This window comes from Oncorhynchus mykiss, chromosome 32 (assembly GCF_013265735.2).
Source record: "Oncorhynchus mykiss isolate Arlee chromosome 32, USDA_OmykA_1.1, whole genome shotgun sequence".
Lineage (NCBI taxonomy): Eukaryota > Metazoa > Chordata > Actinopteri > Salmoniformes > Salmonidae > Oncorhynchus > Oncorhynchus mykiss.
Window position 1 is genome coordinate 9,798,978 of NC_050572.1, and position 8,744 is coordinate 9,807,721.

The 8,744-nt window shown below is 39.7% G+C and overlaps 1 non-coding gene across 1 annotated transcript; it reads right to left on the reverse strand.

Moving 5' to 3' along the window:
• Window positions 1-1,240: 1,240 nt before the first annotated feature.
• On the reverse strand, window positions 1,241-1,315 carry trnaa-ugc. Its single transcript has one exon. It is a non-coding gene; the product is annotated as a tRNA-Ala (tRNA).
• Between the last annotated feature and the right edge of the window lie 7,429 nt (window positions 1,316-8,744).

The following is an 8,744-nucleotide window of genomic DNA, read 5'->3' on the forward strand; positions in this document are numbered from 1 at the left end:
TTAATGTAGCTAGCACTTCTGCCAGGTAGCTAGCTACAGTTACCCATAGCTGGCTAGATAGTTTTATAGTTTGCTCATTTATTCCAATACATTTCAGATTCCGAAAAAATATGTTTATGAAGATAGCTACGTTTTATAAACTCCTCACTACGAGACTAAGCCAATTTGAGCATCCCTCCCACTTGCCAACGCTAAAATAAAGGTAATCTATATATATATATATATATATAATTTTGTCTGAAATGCCTAAAATGCAGCCATGTTCATTAAATTTGGCACCTCGCAGACACCGGATACACGTAACTACAGTTTGCATTGAATTGTGGGTCACATCAACCTCACAAGTGATCAAAGTTGTGACGTCCACTTAAGATGGCAATCGAACTGCATCCAGTTTTCGACAGGGATTCCCCCGAGGGAAAGTGGCTAGCGCGAGGGCTGAGGGGGTGAAATAACGTGTTGTGACTGCAGCCCTCATGTAAATCTATGGCAGCACCTGAAAGGAATTGTATAATACATTAGAGGAACACCTGTAATTACAAAAGTATAATGATTAATGTTTTGCTTTAGCTTGAAATTAAGAATCAGTGATAGAGACTTTATAAGTGCATGAAGAGGTCAACTGAACAATCTGTGTGTTGAAACTATACTTTCAGTTCCTGTTGATACTTGGTTCCAGTCCTACTTCTGCCGGCACATGATAGAAATAGGAGGAAGGAGGATTGGGAAACTTAACTGCAAACAACAATAAGCTGAACTCCGCCTAGCAGAGACATCTTTGTAGTAGCAACTATTAATTATGAGCTTATATGGTATTAAAGTTGAGGGACATCAGCCTGGGCGGGGTGATCCTCAGTAGGGGATAAAAAGGGAAAACACCATCTTTTGTACTGAGTGTGTTACTTGCAAATTACTGTAAGTGTAAACTCCGGCTTGCAATCCCTATTAAACAAACGAACCTCTGACCAAAGCAGTCTCCTGTGGTCTCTGGTATAAACACAGGGCAGAATGCCCTTACATACACTTACACACCCAACGGGACTTTGAAGGCGACAGCCACAAAATGTAAAAACCCTCTACAGTTTTTTTCTGAGAAACCAGCACCGTTATGTCAATAGAGCTTGGTGCTTATTATGGGATGTAACAGGTTAACATCAATGATACTTGTCTTGTTAGTTATTTAACAGACACACTCTTATCCAGACAGTCTTACAGTAGTGAGTTCATACAGTTTCATATTAGTCCCCAGTGGGAATTGAACCCACAACCCTGGCATTGCAAGGGCCATGCTCTACCAACTGAGCTACACGGGAACAACTGTAAAAAAAAAAGTATTTTATAACATCAGGAAGTGAAATGATCACCGGAGAGTGTTAACCATGTGATACTGCGATTCAATATTCAGAGTTCTTCACCCCACCAGTCACGTTCCCTCATGTTCCTTCCACCCACACAGCCTCAGCCAATGAAATCACAGAGGACAGTGTGTTAACCAATGAGGTCTTTTATTTGGCAGGGCTGTTGCGAGGAGGTCCGTCTCCCGGCGCCCAGCAGTCGATGACAGAAACTCAGCCTTAAAAAAAATGTACATGTATAAAAACAGGATGGGTAACCGTGGATACGGCTTGGCACACACACACGCACGCACGCACACATATACCCACACACACTGTGATGTGTGTGTCAGTCAGTCCTAATACAAACAGAGAGACAGACTGTATGAAAAAGCAGACTAGCCCCACATTCAGCAGTGAACAGGTGAGACCTACACACACGGCTACAGGTGTGACTACCTGACTATGGAAGAGTGTCAGAACTGCTGGAACAGGTAAAATACACACCTGCCCACAGTACATTCCTCTCAGAGAACACCCCTCACACACACACACACACACACACACACATACATACACATACATAGACACACACACACACACACACACACACACACACACACACACACACACACACACACACACACACACACACACACACACACACACACACACACACACACACACACACACACACACACACACACACACACACACTAGTATAGTTTGACTCCCATGCAGTTGTTCTACAGTAAATTATAATATATTAGCCTGGTTGTATTATTAGCATGGTATCGTACTGTTGTGTTGGTTATTGTTACAATCTTAGATAGAAAGCACAACTCCTGTCCCCACAACTACCCACAGCCCCCACCCAAACTCCTGTCCCCACGCCTACCCACAGCCCCCACCCAAACGCCTGTCCCCACACCTACCCACTGCCCCCACCCAAACGCCTGTCCTCACACCTACCCACAGCCCCCACCCAAACGCCTGTCCTCACACCTACCCACAGCCCCCACCCAAACTCCTGTCCCCACACCTACCCACAGCCCCCACCCAAACGCCTGTCCTCACACCTACCCACAGCCCCCACCCAAACGCCTGTCCTCACACCTACCCACAGCCCCCACCCAAACGCCTGTCACCACACCTACCGATGGACAACTTCTACTTGAAGAGTCACTTTCAGCATCGTAAGTCCCACCCTCACAGTTAAAAAGAACCGCCCCCAACCCCCAGACAGACAACCAATGGAATAAGAGAAAGAAAAAGCATGCAGGTGATTGGATGGATACAGGGGTTTGCTTTTACACAACGGACCAAACTCTAACCAACCTGAAACGGATTGATGTCTTATCAATAACGTACTGAAACCACCTTGTCTGATGAGGACAATGATATGTTGAGTGATGTGAGTGATGTATATTTAGTCAATGATATGTTGAGTGATGTGAGTGATGTATATTTAGTCAATGATATGTTGAGTGATGTGATGGATGTATATTTAGTCAATGATATGTTGAGTGATGTGATGGATGTATATTTAGTCAATGATATGTTGAGTGATGTGATTGATGTATATTTAGTCAATGATATGTTGAGTGATGTGAGTGATGTATATTTAGTCAATGAAGCGCAGGTGATATGTATGTTTGTGTGTGTATGTCTGTGTTCGAGTGTGTGAACACGTGCTTGTGTGTGTGTGTGTGTGTGTGTGTGTGTGTGCTTAATAGTGTGAGCGCATGCCTGCGTGTGTTGAGAGCACAGCGCCACAGACTGATGTGATATAGAAACATCGATCGTAGTTAATACCACAGACTGATGTGATATAGAGACATCGATCGTAGTTAATACCACAGACTGATGTGATATAGAGACATTGATCGTAGTTAATACCACAGACTGACTGATGTGATATAGAAACATTGATCGTAGTTAATACCACAGACTGATGTGATATAGAGACATCGATCGTAGTTAATACCACAGACTGATGTGATATAGAAACATTGATCGTAGTTAATACCACAGACTGATGTGATATAGAAACATCGATCGTAGTTAATACCACAGACTGATGTGATATAGAAACATTGATCGTAGTTAATACCACAGACAGACGTGATATAGAGACATTGATCGTAGTTAATACCACAGACTGACTGATGTGATATAGAAACATTGATCGTAGTTAATACCACAGACTGATGTGATATAGAAACATCGATCGTAGTTAATACCACAGACTGATGTGATATAGAAACATTGATCGTAGTTAATACCACAGACAGACGTGATATAGAAACATTGATCGTAGTTAATACCACAGACTGATGTGATATAGAAACATCGATCGTAGTTAATACCACAGACTGATGTGATATAGAAACATTGATCGTAGTTAATACCACAGACTGATGTGATATAGAAACATTGATCGTAGTTAATACCACAGACTGATGTGATATAGAGACATCGATCGTAGTTAATACCACAGACTGATGTGATATAGAAACATTGATCGTAGTTAATACCACAGACTGATGTGATATAGAAACATCGATCGTAGTTAATACCACAGACTGATGTGATATAGAAACATTGATCGTAGTTAATACCACAGACAGACGTGATATAGAAACATTGATCGTAGTTAATACCACAGACTGATGTGATATAGAAACATTGATCGTAGTTAATACCACAGACTGACTGATGTGATATAGAAACATCGATCGTAGTTAATACCACAGACTGATGTGATATAGAAACATTGATCGTAGTTAATACCACAGACTGATGTGATATAGAAACATTGATCGTAGTTAATACCACAGACAGACGTGATATAGAAACATTGATCGTAGTTAATACCACAGACTGATGTGATATAGAAACATTGATCGTAGTTAATACCACAGACTGATGTGATATAGAAACATTGATCGTAGTTAATACCACAGACTGATGTGATATAGAAACATTGATCGTAGTTAATACCACAGACTGATGTGATATAGAGACATCGATCGTAGTTAATACCACAGACTGATGTGATATAGAAACATTGATCGTAGTTAATACCACAGACTGATGTGATATAGAGACATCGATCGTAGTTAATACCACAGACTGATGTGATATAGAAACATCGATCGTAGTTAATACCACAGACTGACTGATGTGATATAGAAACATTGATCGTAGTTAATACCACAGACTGATGTGATATAGAAACATCGATCGTAGTTAATACCACAGACTGATGTGATATAGAAACATTGATCGTAGTTAATACCACAGACTGATGTGATATAGAAACATCGATCGTAGTTAATACCACAGACTGATGTGATATAGAAACATCGATCGTAGTTAATACCACAGACTGATGTGATATAGAAACATTGATCGTAGTTAATACCACAGACTGACTGATGTGATATAGAAACATTGATCGTAGTTAATACCACAGACTGACTGATGTGATATAGAAACATTGATCGTAGTTAATACCACAGACTGACTGATGTGATATAGAAACATTGATCGTAGTTAATACCACAGACTGATGTGATATAGAGACATCGATCGTAGTTAATACCACAGACTGATGTGATATAGAAACATTGATCGTAGTTAATACCACAGACTGATGTGATATAGAAACATCGATCGTAGTTAATACCACAGACTGATGTGATATAGAAACATTGATCGTAGTTAATACCACAGACTGATGTGATATAGAAACATTGATTGTGGTTAGAGTGACAATGACAGACAATGATATTTCCATATAAACTTTTGAAAACGCTAAATACACATCCTCCTGTTTGGAGTATTACCAGTATCATCATTTACCAACCAGCCTGGAACATTGACACATTATTGATTATCAATATCACTAATCACTTTTGTACAGTGTAAAGGAGCAGACCAGACAACTAGCCACTGTCCCTGTGTTGGCATACAGCATCAGGGTCCTGTTCATTAAGACACGCAATGGACAATGTTGGAAAATGTTTTGCAATGGAAAACCGGATATGAGCATTTCTGACAGGACAAGGCCAGATAGTCCCTCTCCTCGTTTCTGTTAGTTTTCTTCATTTGCTGCTTTAATGAATACGACCCAGGGATGTAGGAGGGTAAACGCTCGTAAACTGTTATTTAAACACCCCTTTAATTTGTTTAAACACCCATTTACTTGGTGAACAGTGTAAACTATTGTTTAAACACCCATTTACTTGGTGAACACTGTAAACTATTGTTTAAACACCCATTTACTTGGTGAACAGTGTTGTTGTTTAAACACTCGTTTACTTGGTGAACAGTGTTGTTGTTTAAACACTCGTTTACTTGGTGAACAGTGTTGTTGTTTAAACACTCGTTTACTTGGTGAACAGTGTTGTTATTTAAACACTCGTTTACTTGGTGAACAGTGTTGTTGTTTAAACACTTGTTTACTTGGTGAACAGTGTTGTTGTTTAAACACCCATTTACTTGGTGAACAGTGTTGTTGTTTAAACACTCCTTTACTTGGTGAACGGTGTTGTTGTTTAAACACCCATTTACTGAGTGAACAGTGTTGTTGTTTAAACACCCGTTTACTTGGTGAACAGTGTTGTTGTTTAAACACCCGTTTACTGAGTGAACAGTGTTGTTGTTTAAACACCCCTTTACTTGGAGAACGGTGTTGTTGTTTAAACACCCATTTACTGAGTGAACAGTGTTGTTGTTTAAACACCCCTTTACTTGGAGAACGGTGTTGTTGTTTAAACACCCATTTACTGAGTGAACAGTGTTGTTGTTTAAACACCCCTTTACTTGGAGAACGGTGTTGTTGTTTAAACACCCATTTACTGAGTGAACAGTGTTGTTGTTTAAACACCCATTTACTTGGTGAACAGTGTTGTTGTTTAAACACCCATTTACTTGGTGAACAGTGTTGTTGTTTAAACACCCATTTACTTGGTGAACAGTGTTGTTGTTTAAACACTCGTTTACTTGGTGAACAGTGTTGTTGTTTAAACACCCATTTACTGAGTGAACAGTGTTGTTGTTTAAACACCCATTTACTTGGTGAACAGTGTTGTTGTTTAAACACCCATTTACTTGGTGAACAGTGTTGTTGTTTAAACACTCGTTTACTTGGTGAACAGTGTTGTTGTTTAAACACCCATTTACTTGGTGAACAGTGTTGTTGTTTAAACACCCATTTACTGAGTGAACAGTGTTGTTGTTTAAACACCCATTTACTTGGTGAACAGTGTTGTTGTTTAAACACCCATTTACTGAGTGAACAGTGTTGTTGTTTAAACACCCATTTACTTGGTGAACAGTGTTGTTGTTTAAACACCCATTTACTGAGTGAACAGTGTTGTTGTTTAAACACTCGTTTACTTGGTGAACAGTGTTGTTGTTTAAACACCCATTTACTTGGTGAACAGTGTTGTTGTTTAAACACTCGTTTACTTGGTGAACAGTGTTGTTGTTTAAACACCCATTTACTTGGTGAACAGTGTTGTTGTTTAAACACCCATTTACTGAGTGAACAGTGTTGTTGTTTAAACACCCATTTACTGAGTGAACAGTGTTGTTGTTTAAACACCCATTTACTTGGTGAACAGTGTTGTTGTTTAAACACCCATTTACTGAGTGAACAGTGTTGTTGTTTAAACACTTGTTTACTTGGTGAACAGTGTTGTTGTTTAAACACCCATTTACTTGGTGAACAGTGTTGTTGTTTAAACACCCATTTACTGAGTGAACAGTGTTGTTGTTTAAACACCCATTTACTGAGTGAACAGTGTTGTTGTTTAAACACTCGTTTACTTGGTGAACAGTGTTGTTGTTTAAACACCCATTTACTTGGTGAACAGTGTTGTTGTTTAAACACCCATTTACTGAGTGAACATTGTTGTTGTTTAAACACCCATTTACTTGGTGAACAGTGTTGTTGTTTAAACACTCGTTTACTTGGTGAACAGTGTTGTTGTTTAAACACCCATTTACTGAGTGAACAGTGTTGTTGTTTAAACACCCATTTACTTGGTGAACAGTGTTGTTGTTTAAACACCCATTTACTGAGTGAACAGTGTTGTTGTTTAAACACCCATTTACTTGGTGAACAGTGTTGTTGTTTAAACACCCATTTACTTGGTGAACAGTGTTGTTGTTTAAACACCCATTTACTTGGTGAACAGTGTTGTTGTTTAAACACTTGTTTACTTGGTGAACAGTGTTGTTGTTTAAACACCCATTTACTGAGTGAACAGTGTTGTTGTTTAAACACCCATTTACTTGGTGAACAGTGTTGTTGTTTAAACACCCATTTACTGAGTGAACAGTGTTGTTGTTTAAACACCCATTTACTGAGTGAACAGTGTTGTTGTTTAAACACTCGTTTACTTGGTGAACAGTGTTGTTGTTTAAACACCCATTTACTGAGTGAACAGTGTTGTTGTTTAAACACCCATTTACTGAGTGAACAGTGTTGTTGTTTAAACACTCCTTTACTTGGTGAACAGTGTTGTTGTTTAAACACCCATTTACTTGGTGAACAGTGTTGTTGTTTAAACACCCATTTACTGAGTGAACAGTGTTGTTGTTTAAACACCCATTTACTGAGTGAACAGTGTTGTTGTTTAAACACCCATTTACTTGGTGAACAGTGTTGTTGTTTAAACACCCGTTTACTTGGTGAACAGTGTTAACACATCTTCTATGCTCAGGTGTCATTCTTAGCATCAGCTAATGTTTATGTTACTCGCCGCCCCACCGGGCTTCAGCGGGTTGTTTACCCACTATCTTATTTACCACTACATCCCTGGTTAGAATCCTTTGCTAACTGACAGTGAATGTTGCCACAACCTTGTCCTGAGGTTGTCAGAGCATTGTGGGAGGGTTCCCCTACTCCGATTGACCAAGCACAGAGAGAGGGGTCCAAGCTGTGTGTGTGTGTGTGTGTGTGTGTGTGTGTGTGTGTGTGTGTGTGTGTGTGTGTGTGTGTGTGTGTGTGTATGTGTGTGTGTGTGTGTGTGTGTGTGTGTGTGTGTGTGTGTGTGTGTGTGTTCGTGCACTACACACCACTACAGTACAGTCGCGGCCAAAAGTCTTGAGAATGACACAAATATAAATTTTCACAAAGTCTGCTGCCTCAGTTTTTATGATGGCAATTTGCATATACTCCAGAATGTTATGAAGAGTGATCAATTGATTGCAAAGTCCCTCTTTGCCATGCAAATGAACTGAATCCCCCCAAAAACATTTCCACTGCATTTCAGCCTTGCCACAAAAGAACCAGCTGACATCATGTCAGTGATTCTCGGTTTGAATGTTGACGAGGAAAAGGCTGGAGATCACTCTGTCATGCTGATTGAGTTTGAATAACATACTGGAAGCTTT